This window comes from Dipodomys spectabilis, unplaced genomic scaffold, assembly GCF_019054845.1.
Source record: "Dipodomys spectabilis isolate Male_0828 unplaced genomic scaffold, ASM1905484v1 ptg000394l, whole genome shotgun sequence".
NCBI lineage: Eukaryota > Metazoa > Chordata > Mammalia > Rodentia > Heteromyidae > Dipodomys > Dipodomys spectabilis.
Window position 1 is genome coordinate 647,534 of NW_024871071.1, and position 16,656 is coordinate 664,189.

At 35.9% G+C, this 16,656-nt stretch overlaps 1 protein-coding gene across 1 annotated transcript in view; it reads left to right on the forward strand.

The window, feature by feature from the left end:
- Itfg1 (integrin alpha FG-GAP repeat containing 1) overlaps nt 1–16,656 on the forward strand; it is a 205,113-nt gene that overhangs the window by 80,493 nt on the left and 107,964 nt on the right. The gene's annotated exons all lie outside the window — the stretch shown is intronic.

Below are 16,656 nucleotides of genomic sequence, written 5' to 3' on the forward strand. Positions count from 1 at the left end.
AGCTGTGTGTATGTGTGTACACACACACCTGGGTGTGCTCTGGTCCTAGAGTTTGAACTCAGGGCCTGGGTACTAGCCCTGAGCTTTTTTGCTCAAGGATACCTCTCTATAACAGGAACCACAGACAGCTCCACTTCTGGCTTTTTGCTTGTTAATTGGAGATAAGAGTCTCACAGACTTTCCTTCCCAAGGCTGTCTTTGAATCATGTTCTTAAATTCTCAGCTTCCTCAGAAGGTAGGATTATATGAGCGACTAGTACCTGGTTAGTAGCTTCTTTTAAACTCTATTTTCCCTGTTTTATCTTGTATATTAGATTAGTCATGAAAATGTAAAGCATAGAATAGTCAACAGTGGCAAGAAAGAAACAAAATCCAGATATTTATTAACTAATAGAATTTTTGTATTATTAGAGTTTTGTTGTAGAATTTCTAATTTTATATAAAATTGGCTCTGTTTTCTGAGTTATATGATCAGCTTCCTTATAAAATCATCTTGTAGTTTCACAGGCTTATTAAAGACTACAAATAAGATACTAAAATTGTCTCTCTCTTATGTTTAAAATATCTTACTGAATACTATGAAAAAGGCTATGACTTTAAAACAGGGTCCTTGCCCTTACATTTGTAAAATGTCTAATTGGAAAAATAAAAAACAAATTTACAAAGATAAGAAATAACTGCTACAATATAATGTAAAAACCAAGTATATTTCGCTGTTAATTATGAAATCAATGCCATATGAAAAGGGATTTAATGTAAACATTGTGCTACTACAACTCTTTGTAGGTGCTCAGAAAAATTCATAGAAAGAGCTGGGTTTTGAATTACATGTAGAACTCCATTCCTAAAATTTTTTCGATGCATGAAAATAATAGTATGGTTAGTGATTATTAAAATAAACCAATAGGCTTGAATACACAGGTTTGTGAAAATGTAGAAACAGAAATGATTATCAAGTGAATTACAGGACAACAAATGTTAATTTATTCTGTGGATATAATGCCAAGTAGAACAATTTTTGACCAGCTCTTTGTTAATACTTTTTTATTAACTTCAGGAAATGAAGTTGAACAAAATCTTTTGATCTTGTGAGGTGCACATAAGGAAATCTTCTCAAGCATAGAATCAGGTTCAGGGAAGATTATTTCACTCTCTGAGGAGCTTGAGAATTTATATCAAAAGAGAAGCAGACTTAAATGGTTTTAGGATGCTTTATTGTCTAGGGATGAAAATGAGTCAAGACAGTTAAGGCACGAGGTCATCAGACCTAGAACTACAGCTATATCAGTCAATGGAGGGACAGTTATAAGAAACTTGCAAAGAAAGTATTAGTGAGTGTGGTAATTGGTAGGCACTGGAAAGGGTAAAGAATAAACATTTTGACTCTGAATGATTTAAAGAATGATGAGAGAAAGCTGGATTGAGGAGAGAAAGATGACTTTAATTATTAAGATAGTTTGAACTCACTACATTTAAGACAATGAAGGTAGGATGTTCAGCAAATCTAACTTGAAGAATAAAACAAAAGCAGATTAGAGAGTCTTCTAAGAGCATACAGATCAAGATCTACATGAGCTCTCCAAAAGTGTTAAAGGTTTTACTTAGGATAGAAGGCATGCTAAGGATGGCTAGAAACCATTGACAGATAGAGAAATGTGATGTAAAAGGAGGAACAAGAAAAGGCCTTTGGATTTGTAGTTTAGCAGGGCATTAATGTCACCAAGGTTACCATTTTAACAGAGCAATATTTGGGCTATAGAATTTACCCAGGAAGTAGCCTGGTTTCTTGTAGTCACTAGGTATGTTATTATGCCCTGCCCTAATGCTTGAAAGAGCTACAAGTTATAAATGCTTCTATTACTTATACAGTCATTAAGTAAAGTATATCTCTCTCAGTGGGCTCAAAACATCATATTCCAAAATTTTAAATAAAAGGCTGTTTATTAACTTTAGTACAACAAAACATCAATAGAAATAAGATTCTTTTTTGTGTTAAAAGAAAATTAATTTTATGTATATGGTATAGTGGAAATCAACAAGAAGCTAGAGAACTACAAAAAAAACTATAAAAATATCCTTTTTTCCACTTAGCTTTTTCATTATCTTTAGGAAGTTGTAATAAAGAGTTGCCATTTAACAACACAGTTTATGAATATGATCTATCACTCATTTCAACATTATCACCCTTCCTTCTCCTACCTCTCCCTTCCTCACTCTTCTTAATTTTGTAGGGTATACATTGGATTATATATGTATATTATATATACATATATAATCATAAAGATACTATGAAAATGGGTTAAAGTTACATGAGTAAGGTAATGAGTACATTTCCTATTGAGCATTGTTACCCTCTCTTTTTTTTTTTCCTCTACAAGCCCTCCATCCCCACCTCCTCAACTTTTCCCTCCCCACCCAAAGCTGTAAGGTTCGTTTTCAACTTAGTCTTGTACATCTCATTGTTACAATGGGTCAACCTGTATCCTTATTTCAACATTTTGTTATTTCTCTTCCCCTCCCCAAATTAGAAAAATGTGTATACAAGATGCATGGCACCAGAATCAAATACAGTAAAAACAAGGGTTATACCATAGGTGGAAGAACAAACAAAAGAAACCAACAAGCAAAAAAACCCAGATAGTACATTAAAAACAACAGCAAGAAAGATTAAACTTCTTGTGTACCTATCAGGGTTAATTTCGCTTAGCATCATCCTATGTGATCCATATGTACATAGCTTTTGACCTTTTCTGCTTGTCCTAGACATATACTAGTTATTGCAAATAAGGGAAATCATGGGACCTATATTGCTTTGGGCCTGGCTTACTTCACTTAATATAATTTTTTCCATGTCTTTCCATTTCCTAACAAATGGAGTGGTGTCATGCTTTCTAATGGAGGTATAAAATTCCATATATATATATATATATATATATATATATGCATATATATATATATATATCATATTTTCTAGATCCATTCATCTACTGAGGGGCATCAGCGTTGGTTCCATATCTTAGCTATGGAGAATAATGCTTCAATAAACATAGCTGTGCTGGAAGCTTTAGTATGGCCTTGTTTGTGATCATTTGGGTAAATAGCCAAAAGTATTATTGCTGAGTCATAGGGGAACTCTATGTGGAGTCTTTTGAGGAACCTCCACACTGCTTTCCAAAGTGGTTGAACAAGTTTATACTCCCACCAACATTGCAATAGGCTTTCTTTTGGCCACATCCCCTCCAGCATCTATTCTTATTAAATTTCTTCATTTATAGTCATTCTAACCAGGGTGAGGTGGAATCTCAATGTTGTTTTGATTTACATTTCTTTTCTGGCTAGAGAAGTTAAGCATTGCTTTATTTGTCTATCCATTCTTATTTCCTATTCAAAGAAGTTTCTCTCTAAGTTTTTAGCCAACGTATTAATTGGGTGATTGTTTCATTGATGATTTGTTTTGGGGGATTTAATTTTTTTAGTTCTAAGTATATTTTAGATATGAGACCCTTGTCCATTTTATGGCTAGTGAAGATCTTCTCCCAATCCATGAGCTTTCTATTGATCTTTCTTGCTATGTCCTTTGCCATGCAGAAGCTCTGCAGTTTCATGCAATCCCATTTGTCCAACCTTTCTTTGATTTGTTGTATTTTTGGGTCTTTATTAAGAAAGTTTCAACCAGTGCCAATGAGCCCTAAAGTTTCTCCTATTCCTTGCTGTAATGTTTTCATGGTGTCTGCTTTGACTTCGAGGTCTTTGATCCATTTGGAATTGATTCTGGTTAGGGTGGTATATAAGGATCTAGCTTTAGTTTTCTATAGGTGTTTAACCAATTTTGCCAGCACCATTTACTGAAGAGGCTATTTTCCTTCCATTCTATTTTTGTATTTTTTTAGCTCCCTTATTGAAGATTAGGTGGTTGTAGGTCTGTGGGCTCATTTCTGAGTCTTCAGTTCTATTTCTGAGTCTTCAGTCCTCAGGTCTGTTCTTATGCCAGTACCAAGATGTTTTAATTACTATGGTTTTGGACTCTTAATTCATTAGTTGTTTCTGTCTACTTGATTGAGGTTTAGCTTGTTGCTCTTTTCAAGGAGCTTAAGGTGCCTTATTAAATTGTTGGTTGCATATCTCTCCAATGTGTTGATGTAGGAACTCAGAGCTATAAACTTGTCTCTGAGTACTGCATTACTGTGTCCCAGAATTGCTGGTAATTTTTGTCCCTTTTTTGTCAAGTATCATGAACATTTGAATTTCCATTGTAATGTCTTCCATGACCCACTGGTGGTTCAACAGTGTGTTGTTCAGTCTCCACATGCTACAGGATTTTCTTTGGTGGCTTTTGGTGTTGAGTTCTAATTTTATTCCTTTGTGATGTGAGAGAATGCAGGGTATAATTTTAATGTTTCTGAATTTGAACAAATTCGCTTTGTGACCTAAAATGTTGTCTATTTTGGAGAATGTTCTGTGTGCTGCTGAGTAGAATGTGTATTCTGATGCTATCAGGTGAAATATTCAGTAGATATATGTTAAGTCTAGTTGATCTATGCAATTGTTTAGATCCAAGGATCCTCTCCAGTTTTTGCTGGGTTGATCTTTCCAGAGGGGATAGTGGTATGTGAAAGTCCCCAACAATTAATGTCTTGGGATTTATGGGAGATTTTAGGGAAATTGGGGTTTCTTGGATAAATTTAGGTGCTTCATTATTTGATGAATAAATATTTAGAATTCTAATATCCTCCTGAAGGAGAGATCCCTTAATTCGTATGTAACAACCTTCTTTATCTCTTCTGCCTAATTTTAATTTGAAGTCTATTTTACCTGATATTAGAATTGCAACTCCCGTCTGTTTATGGGGGCCTTTTGCTTGGTAGATTTTATTCCAGCCTTTCACTTTCAGAATATGTTTCATTTTGTAGGCAAGGTGTGTCTCTTGAAGTCAGCAGATAGAAGGATCTTGCCTTTTGCTCCAGCTAGACAATCTATGTCGCTTAATTGGAAAGTTAATTCCATTAATATTGAGAGTTAGGACTGAAAAGTTTTTGGTAGTTCCTGCCATGGTATCCACCTTCTTGGCTATGCCAACTGGGTTCTTTCTGTGATTCTTGGATTTCTGTTTGGGGGCTGTTTCTTGGCCTTTATTGTGCTCTTGATTGTTTTCTATAGTATGACATCTTTAAGTATTTTTGTAGAGCTGGTTTGGTGGAGATATATTGTTTCAATTTTTCTTTGCTTTGGAACGTTTTTATATGACATTCTATTATGAAGAAGAGTTTAGGGCTGGGAAGGTGGCTTAGTGGTAGAGCGCTTGCCTTGCATGCTTAAGGCCCTGGGTTCGATTCCTCAGCACCACATAAGCAAAAAGAAAAAAGCCGGAAGTGGCGCTGTGACTCAAGTGGTAGAGCGCTAGCCTTGAGCTGAAGAGCTGAGGGACAGCGCCCAGGCCCAGAGTTCAGGCCCACGACTGGACCCAAAAAAAAAAAAAAAAGAAGAGTTTAGCTGGGTACAGTATTTTTGGTTGAAAGTTCTTTGTCTTTAGGGTATGACATACATCATTCCAGGCTGGTTTTGCTCATTGTCTCTGCTCAGAAATCTGAAGTTATTCTGATTGGTTTCCCTTTACAGATTATTGATCTTTTCTCCCTGACAGCTTTAAGGATCCTTTCCTTGGTCTCAATTGATACAGATTACAATGTGAAGGTGCGTTGTCCTGTTCTGGCCTGGTCTACTTGGAGTTCTAAAGACTTGTATCTGATTGGGCCTATCTTTTTGCATGTTTGGAAGTTCTCTGCTAGGATCCTGTTAAATAAATTTCCTAGACCTTTAACTTGTGTCTCTAGGCCCTTCTCTATACTCATTAGCCTTAACTTAGGCCTTCTGATGGTATGTTCTAAATATTGAATCGATTTATCATATTTCTTTTATTTGTCCTCAATACTTGTCTGTTGTTTATAATGTCTGGCTGTATTCAATCCCAGAGATTCGGTTTTCTGCATGGTCCAACATACTCTCAAGACTTTCTACTGTTTTTTATTTCCTTTCCTTCTAATTGATCAGATTTGATGGTCTCAGATTCTTTGTTGGAGCTTTGTTTTAGATCTTGTAAGGACTTCGTTACCTCCTTAATTTGGTTTTCAGTGTTCAATCTCAAATCCTTTAGTTGATTGGTTATAGTTTCATTGGATTCCCTTTCCTTCTATTAGGCTTCATTCAGCTTCATTCCCTTTTTGGCCTTCATGGATTCCTGCAGCTTTCTGTTTGTAGATTCCATGTATGTCTCTATTAATTTATTAATAATTAATCTATTAATTAATCTATTAATATTGATCTCATCCCACTCACTCAATGCCTGTATTAATCCGATTAGCCTCCTCACCCTTGCGAAATTTCTGTATTAACCTTTGGTTAGCCTCCTCACACTCATGCACTTCCCTATCATGCTCACACAAAATCCTTTGCAGGCTTTCAATCTTTTCATTCAGCATGTTTACCAGTAGTGTTTGTAGAGCATTAACTGCTCTGTTGCCTGATTATTATGAGTGGGAATTGAGATACCTGGACTTCTCATTTTTCTTGTGTTTTTCCGGCTTATTCTGCCCATTTGGGTATGAAAGCAAAACCAATTCCACACTAGAACACTATTTTAAGGCAAGCATCAACCAGAGAACTGTAGTTGCACAGATTGTTTACCACAGTCAGAATGAGTACAGATATAGTATAATTCAACAAATACAATCTAGTTCAACAACAAACAACTAGGGATCGATGGGCTAAGAAAATCAAAGAAGGAGTAAGCAGACCAGAAGTTAATAGGTTTAGGGAGAATTGTGAGGAGAAAATAAGATTAGAGGAATGTGAGGAAGGAAAGGGAGAGAGGGAACATAACCAAGACCTAAATTCAAAGCAAAGAAAAGAATAAAAGGAAAGGAGAAGAAAGATAAAGAAAAGAAAAAGGCAAAATAAAAAATTTAAAAATTAAGCACTTAAAAACTTACATAAGTATAAAGAAATAATACTACAATAAAAGGACTTAAGGCTGATAGTTCGTGAATCGAGTAATGGATATCTTAATTAAGTATGCACACAATGAATGATAAGGTCTAATAATCGAAGACAGATATATATCTGAGGATGAACAGAACAGCAATTAAGTAAAGAAAAAAAAAAAAAACAGGAACCAAAAGGGAAAAGAGTAAAAAGAGAAATTAAAAAAAAAACTAAAATAAAAATGATGAAAAAAATAGAAAGCAATTTTTTTAATTTTAAAGAAATAGGTATAAAAAAGAGTACTTCACTTTTTTTGTGGGGGAGGAGGGAATCTTGTGTCTCCCCTGTGTCCATAACCAATCTCTTGGTGGAGTTTCTGGTTTGCTTGTAGCATTTGGTTTTCCTGTGGCTTGATTGGTTTCTTTTTTTTTTTTTATTGTGAACATACTGTACAGAGGGGTTACAATTACATGGGCAAGATAATGAGTACATTTCTTATCAAGCATTGTAGCCTTCTCCTTTGTTTACCCTTAACATCCCTTCCCAGCCCCCCCCCACCAAAGTTGTAAAGTTTGTTTTCGACATGACAACTTGTACTTCTCATTGTTGCAAGGGGTCTGACCTGTATCCTTATTTAAACGACTTGTTTTTCCCCTTCCCCTCCACAAATTATACTGACTTGATTGGTTTCTTAAATCAGTTTTTTTTGAGCAGGCAAAAGGAAGCTCTGCCTTATCAGTGACTTTATGACCCTCCTCCCAGGCTAGTTCATCGGGAGGGCAATCTGCTTTGAGTATCACAAAAGAGGGAGATGGCTGTTTCCCCTAGCTTGGCATTGTGTGCTAGGTTGTGAGTATGGTTGAGGCCTGTCAGCAATCAGTAACTTTTCCCTGAGGGCCTGGCTCTGGATACTCAGGATTTCCATTTACTGTGTTTCCAACTGTTTTTGTTTTACCCTCTTGTAGCTGGGTCTGCTGCTTGTGCTACAGTGGGGTGGGGCAGCCTCTGGCTCTTTTTACCCATGGAAGAAAGTCATTCCTCCATAAGGAGAGCTTCCTCTGCCTAGGGAGGGCACCATTTCCTGGCGTTGGAGCTGAGCCCAGCAGGTCATGTTCCTTTGACCTGTGAATGGCTCCTATTTTCTTCCCAGGCCTGAGTTAAAGGTTAGCTGCTCTGGCCGGGTCTTTGTCAGAATCAAATATGGAATTCTTCTCTGACGGTGGAGGAGGGGCTACCTTCCCACCACTGCTCCATGAAAAGGGGTGAGAATGTCTTGTGGGGTACTCATGCCTTTCCCTTGGTTTCTGGGCCCTCCACGGTCTGTAACTGTCTGTGGTCAGCAGGATAAGAATTTCCACTCCTTGTCAGTTCTTCCTGGCTGTGGGTAGAATCCACTTGCACACCGCCTTTGGCACCTTTGTCCTGTGCTCTCTCTGTTGCTATGGTGGCTGCAATAGCACTGGCACTGCTGCCGCTGCCCACACCAACAAATTCTTGAATCTGTCTCCTTAACCAAGCTGCCTGAAGTTTTCCTCTCTGGCCAAATTCTCTGTACTCTAATGGCACTCCTGGTATTACTCTCTTGCCTTGGACTTTTCACTGGAACACTAAAAATGGTTTCTACATGACAGGCTTGTTTAGCCCCCAGCTTCTCCTCCGCCGTCTTCCTCCAGACTTACATTGGATTCTTTATTGCATTAGTCCCTTCTCCTCTTCGTTTGTTCACCCCTTTCCCCATCCCTACCCCTTTTGAGTACCTACTCTGAACTTTGACTTTACCATTCTAAGAAATTATACTATGAGTTCTTCCTTAAATCTAGTATATTTCAGTTAATGCATTTGTAATCACTTGCATACCACTCAACATATTTACGTATATATTTATAAGCTAAATGTAGCTTCCATATATAAGGGAAAATATCCATCTTTTGTTTCTCTGGGCCTTACTTACTTCATTTAACATAAATTCTTCCAGGTCTTTCCATTTCTTTTCAAATAGTACAGTATCATTCTTTCCAGGGGTTGGGTAAAATTCCATTGTGTATCTTTACTACATTTTCTTGATCCATTCATCCATTACAAGACATCTGTGCTGATTCCATACCTTGGCTATGATGAACAGTGGTACAGTAAACATTGTTGTGCTGGTATCTATTGTGTCCTGGTTTGTAGCCTTTTGGGTAAATACCCAGGCGTGGAACTGCTGGTTCAGAGGGTAGTTTATGTTTAATTTTTTTGAGAAACCTACACATGACTTTCCATAATGGTTGAACAAATGTACATTCCACCAACAGTATATTATAGTTTCCTTTTGGCATAATCCTCATCAGCATCTGTTTTTGTTTGTTTTCTTTATATTGGCCATTCTAACCAGGGTGAAATGGAATCCCCATTATGACAAAGATGTTGAACATTTCTTTATGTGTCTGTTTCCCATTTTTACTTCTAGCCTGTATGTACATTGGTCACTAAGTGCTCATATTTTCTCTTATAAAAGGCCTTTAAAAATCAAATACCTTTAAATAGACATGTGATAATTATATCATAATTGAAGCTGTGTAGGAGAAAGTTCTGGATGTTATGAATTCTGGGCTTGGCCCTACTGTGTGAATCCTTTAATGTTGGTTTACATTTCAAAATTATATTTAAATAATGGACCTTGTTTATTTGATTATTTTTATATGTTAGAAATTGACTGTTCTTTTCAGTTACCTTATGTCTTTGGTTTTGTTTTTGCTTTTGTTATTCAAAAGAAAGTGAAATCCAACTTGAGAATCATCAGTAAAACAGGAAAATGTTGAAGTTTTAAATGCCTTCTATTAGATTACAATGTCTTATAAATAAAAGTACATATTGAGGAAATACATGTGCATAATGTATATGTGTGTGTAATATATGGAATATAGACAAACTAGATGTATGTGTTGGATTCAAGGAATCTAAAATGTAATGCTTTTTTTTCCTTTAAATAAGTTTTTATGTTACAGACATCAGTTCAGTCTGTTCTGTGTGTGTGTGTGTGTGTGTGTGTGTGTGTGTGTGTGTTTTGTGTGTTTGTGTGTGCATATGTGCCAATCCTGGGATTTTTACCTCCAGGCCTGGAGTTAAAAGTGTCCTTATCTGATTTAACACCTTTTATTAGGTTACAATTTCCTCATTTGGTTTTCTTTGCTTATGTAGAACATTTTGGTTAGGATAAATTCCTCACTTAAGTGGTTTGGGCCTGTATAAGTTTTGTGCTAGCTGCATTCACATCTGTTGGTCTTTGAGACAAAAGTCCATCAGCAGTCCAGTGGCTCTCCAATAAAGGACTCACAATTTGACCTCTTAAGTGGTGGCTTCTCTGTTTCTCGAGACTGAGTTCCTTTGCAACAGTATCCATAATTCTAGAATATATAGTGCATATATATTATAGTGATAAAAATAAAAAGCAAGCTTTAGTAATTCTGATACAAAACTTCACCAAAATACTGATTTATCTTGAACTCAGACAACCTTTTCAGAATTTTTATTTTACTGTTAAATTTCTAAGTACATATGGAAAGTTGTTTCCTAGAAATAAACTCCCTGATATCCATTTGAATTTTAACTCCTCCCAAGTTCAGTTGTTTGTTGTTATGCACAGCTACTTCTCAATATTTTTTCAGTGAGTTTTAGAAAAGACTCACTTCTAAATTGGGGTCTGTCATGTGTCGCCAAAATAGCTATTTCCTCAAACACATACTGTCTTAAACAGTAATGAAAATACAAAACCTTTTATGTCCCCTCCTAGCTCATATTTCCTAAATCAAAAATTTCTTAATTCACAGTATATCAATAATTTATTTTTCTAATTTTCTCCTTTGATCTAGGAGATTACATTTGAAGTATCTGCTTATTTCTATCCTGTATGTTAAGCATCTCACTTCTCACAGCTTTTAGAATCTTTGCAAAATACGATTCTAGTTTTAAAACAATAATACAGTTTATGATGGTAAGTAAAGATAACAGGATAGGAATTCATTAGATCATACTTAAGACACTCTGAAAGGCTGTGGATATAGCACTTGCCTAGCAATACAAGGCGCTGGCTTGGATCCCCAGTAAAGAGAAAGGCAGGGAAAAAGCTGAAATAAGTCATAAATTAAAGTGATACAGTGTTTATTTTTTATTTTAGATTATATTTTTTATTTTAGCTTTACTAGCAGTCAACTATAGTGGGCAGTAAGTGCTAATTTGCCATATACTTTAGAGTCACACAGACCCAAATCCAAATTCTGAGTACTGAAATCCCCTAATGGTTTCTTCATTTATAACCATGGGAATGTTGAAACTATGGGAATGTTAAAACTTTGTTTATGGGAAAATATAAAGAAAAAAAGCCATGAGCCCATGCTTCATGCCTATAATCTTAGCTACTCAAGAGGCTGAAGTCTGAATCACCATTGGAAACCAGCCCTGGCAGGTAAATCCATGGGACTCTTCTCTCCAATTAATTACTGAAAAAGTTGGAAGTGGAGCTGTGGCAATTGGCACAAGTGGCAGAGTATCAACCATGACCAAAAAGCTAAGTTATGATGCCCCAGGCCTTAAGTTCATGCCTACACACCTACACACACTCACACACACACACACACACACACACACACACACACACATACAATAAAAGATCTAGAAGTATTAATTTCTAAAAGGAGAAGGAGAAATGGAGAAAGCTGAGGGAACAAAATAAGAAAGGAAAAGAATATGGGGTGCAGGTCTAATCATCTCTAGAGGAATGAAGGAAAAAGAGACCCCCCCCCTCAGGGAAAAAATGAGTATATACAGCATAAGTCAAAATGGTCAAAATACAAAAAAGAAAACTAGGGGAAAAAGGTGAAATAATTTCAACAATATTACCTCAATTTCTACTATAAAAATAAATTTAGTGCATACCACTCAATACTTCTAGTTTGTCTTTCCATTTCCATTGCAGAAGGACAGCTTTTTTCTTTCTTTTCTCTCTGAATTTGTGAATTCATAAGAAGTTAAGAGTATGGGAATGAAGGAGTTGATCCCTGACCTATTTTCCTTGCTGGGTTGAATTTCAGATAGTGTTTACATACAAGTTGTATGTTTTGCTTGTGTATTCTATCTCTTAAATGCTATCATGGATATTTAACTTAGTAAGCTATACTGTATAATGGAGTTATGCAAATGTATCATGATTTCTTGAATTTTAAAATTTCAATTCAGACCATTTTATTTTTCAAGGTTACTGTTATTTAGTACATTTCTAGTGAGCAATGACTTATTTTCCTGCTGGAGAGTTAGGGAAAAAGAGATAAACACTTAAAGCAAGGAGTAAGTCTCATGTCCATCCTTATAATTTTGTAAAATATTGTTAGCGCAACTTATCAACAGTCCTGAATCCAGATAGATTTCTATATAAATGCCAGTCAGTTCTACATTTTACTAACTTCATGAAAGTTACTTGGCCATTTTATATTGTGGTTAATACAGAACTAAAATACTTCCCTAACCAAAAAATTTTAGAACAAAGTTGGAAAGTCTGGCAGCAATAGTCTTAATATTGTTCAGGGACTTAGACTTGAGTAATTGATTACCTACTTCTCATCATCCATAAATAGAGTTTACATGACTGAATGAACTTGTGACTATATATTTACTTATATATTACTTATACCCAACTGATCAGCTCAGAACAAGGTATAAAGTCATTTTTGAGGACTATTCTATTCTTTTAATTAATTTCTAGTGTGTGTGTGTGTGTGTGTGTGTGTGTGTGTGTGTGTGTGAGAGAGAGAGAGAGAGAGAGAGAGAGAGAGAGAGAGAGAGATGATGGGCACTGTCTCTGGGCTTTTGTGCTCAAGTTCTACCACTTGAGCCACAACTCCTTTTTGCTGTTTCATTGGAGATAAGAATCTTACAGACTTTCATGCCTGAGTTGGCTTCAAACTGTGATCTTCAGATCTCAGTCTCCTGAGTAGCTAGAATGACAGACATGAGCCACTGGACCCCAGCTAATTCCTGTCCTTTCAATCCAGGAAAAGCATCTAGATGAAATTGTGCATCTAGATGTCCTCGGTGATTAATTCAGTGCTTACAAACACTTAAATGTGTTCATAAATATGGCAGTAAATGATGTTTCATTATTTCATATATGAATAGCCTCTTACATTGCTGTTATACTTTTTAATAATCTCCAGATCTAAAGCCGAAGATAGTTAGAAAGTCTGACATCAATAATTTTAATGTTGTGCTTGAGTAGTTGAATAATTACCTAGTTCTGACCATCCTTAAATAGAGTTTGCATGATTCAATGAATATGTGACTAAAGTCTTCAGTTTCTCTCTTTATGTGAGACTCAAAAAAATGGTTTAATCTTCCTGCGGTTCAGTTTTCTCTTCTATAAAATGAAGGAGGTAATTTATATGACCATTATAATTACTTTATACTTTTGATATTGTGTAATTTGGAAATAGTATGAAATTAATTTAATGAAGACTATCTGCTGTAGTCTATTGACTGTTTATTTAAAATTGAGTAGGCTGATGATGTATCTCAGTAGCAGAGAGCACTTCCTTGTCATATGCAAGGCCATAGGACCAATCCACAGCTTCACAAAAAAAGAATGAGGAGAAAGTTGGGGAGAAGGAGGAATAAAGGAATCATAACTGAGAGAATACATGTATAAAATGCCAGTTTCAGAAAGTGTTTTTATACTTCTTATTAATTAATTTATTTTTAGTAGGTATGAAATGCAGGAATACAATTGCAAAATAATTCTTTGGGCACCTCATTCATGGATTTAGCATCTTCTCAAGATTGGATTTCCTGCTTTTCCTTTGAAAAGGAAAAGTGTTTTAATCTTGACTGGTTTTCCTTGTTTTGTTTTTTTGTGCCAGTACTGGAGCTTGAAACCAATAGCTCAGCTTTCATTGCTAAAAGTTGGTATTCTACTGCTTGAGCCACACCTCCAGTACTGTTTTAATCTTGAAATTCTTGTGAGTCTAGGATATTTTAGCAAATAGATCATTTAAAAAAGCTGATCCATCAGACTTAACCCTTCTGACAAAAAGTACACAGTCAACCAGTGATAAAAGAATTTAGCCAAAGCTACCTAAAGGCTACATTGCAAAGGTACCTTTTAAAGACCAGGTGCTGATACTTAAGAATAGATGTCATGGTTGTTTATTAGGCATTTCAAAAGATTATGCATTTGTTTGTTTCTTGAAGGATCTTAATAGTTAAAAGTGGAAATTATAAATGTCCTACAATTGTACAGGGATTTTAAAATATTTATCTTCTGAGGAAAATATGCTACTTAGCTTATTGATTATGCAACCAATTAAAAATATACAGAATAATGTTCTCTTACAGATTTCAAAATTATCAAAACCAAACTATAACTCTTCAAGAGAATATTTCTTTTCTATACTTTTGAATTTTATCCTTTCAGTTTAAAATATGGTAGTTATAGAAGGATTTTAAAGGTAAATCTCCCAAATATAGGTGTATCAGAAAAAGCTCAGTATACAGAGATTTAAGATAATGCTTGTTAACAGTTTGTCAGCAGTTTGGCAGGACTAGGGTTTTAAACTCAAGGCCTCACAATTGCCAAATCGACACTCTACCATTTGAGCCATACCCTCAACTTCTATTTTCAGATAAAAGTTTCACATTTTTTCCCAGGCAGAGTCTCAGAACATCATCTTCCTACCTATTTGGGTAATCCCTGACTATCTGGAATTTCCAGTATGTGCCACCACACCAGCTTACTTGTTGAGATGCCATCTTGATAACTTTTTGCCTAGGTTGCCTTTCAACCTTGGTCCATCCCATCTCTGCCTCCTAAGTAGCTGGAATAATAGGCATGAGCCAATACACTTTGCCCTCAACATACATTTTAATGGAACTCTCTTTGATAATAACACTCCCAATTCTTGGCTGTCCAAAAGAAACTAAAAGGCTGTATCCCAGGCTTGCTTCTTTAAAATGATAACACTTAGAGCAACTGGCTTTAATATTGTGGTGTTAACATTTGCAATCTTATGTATCATTGATGTAAATTTTATGCTAAGAATTATGCAAATGATATAGAATCTGGAGACAGGCTGCCTGAGTTTGTATTCTGTCTCTACCTTTTACTCATTCTGAAGTCGTAGGCAATGTTTTTACCCTCTTCTTACTCCTATTTCTTTTCATATTAAATGAAAGTGATAATATCAGGCAGAAATGCAATAGAAGTTGTGAAGACTGATGGAGATAACATGTATAAAATGGTGCCAATACTCAATGAACTGAATAGTACCATCACAATCATTGTTTAATCTGTGTACCCTTTTTTGATAAAGAACTAATGCTAAGAAATAGTGAGTAACTTGCTCAAGGTTAGAATACTATGATATAATTGCTGGTATTTGAACTCTGTTCCTTCTGGTACAATTTAGCCTATACTCTAAAACTAGACCATGGCCTTGACAGAAATAGATTGATAAGATTTTAAACTAGCATATATGGAATTTGTACTTTTCATTTCATTGGTGAAAAAACTGAATTGAACAAGTACCTTAGTATCTGAGCCAGTCCTAAAAGCAATATCCCTTCCCCTCCCCAAATTACAAAAATGTATGTACAAGATGCAGAACACTGCATCAAATCCAGTGAAGACAGGTGTTATACCGTGGGGGAAGAGCATACAAAAGAAACAAAAGATTCACATAGTGCATTGTAAGTACATTACAAACACTAGCAAGAAAGAAAAAAACACTCGTGTCTGTCTTGGGGTACATTTTGCTTAACATTATCTCATATGGTCATATGTACATAGCCCTTGATCTTCTCTGGTTGTCCTAGACATGTACTAGTCATTGTAAACAAGGGAAACCGTGAGACCTAAGTTTCTCTGGGCCTGGCTTACTTCACTTAATATAATTTTTTTCCAAGTCTTTTCACTTCCTAACAAATGAGGCAATATCATTCTTTCTGACGAAGGCATAGAATTCCATTGTGTGTGTGTGTGTTTGGTAAATAATGCTGCAATAAACATAGTTGTGCTGGCAGCTTTAGTATGGTCTTGTTTGTGATCATTTGGGTAAATGCCCGAAAGTGGGATTGCTGGGTCATAAGGGAACTCTATATGGAGTCTTTTGAGGAACCTCTATACTGCTTTCCAGAGTGGTTGAACAAGTATACAATCCCACCAACAATGCAGTAGGGTTCACTTTTAGCCACATCCCCTCCAGCATCTGTTGTTAGGAGATTTCTTGATTTTAGCCATTCTAACTGGGGTGAGGTGGAATCTCAGTGTTGCCTTGTTTTGCATTTCTTTTTGTGTAGAGAAGTTGAGCCTTTCCTTATGTGTCTATTGGACATTATTTCCTCTTCTGAGAAGTCTCTCTTTAAGTATTTATTCAGCCCATTTATTTATCGGGCAGTTGTTTCTTTGAGGATTTGTTGTTGGAGAATTTAGTTTTTTAAGTTCTAAGTATATTTTAGATATGAGACCCTTGTCCATTATATGGCTAGTGAAGATCTCCCAGGCCATGGGCTTTCTATTGATCTTGCTAGCTATGTCCTTTGCCTTGAAGAAGCTCTGCAGTTTCATACAATCCCATTTGTCCAACCTTTCTTTGATTTGTAGTGCTTCTGGGTCTATTAAGAAAATTTTGCCCTGTGCCAAGGAAACCTAGCGTT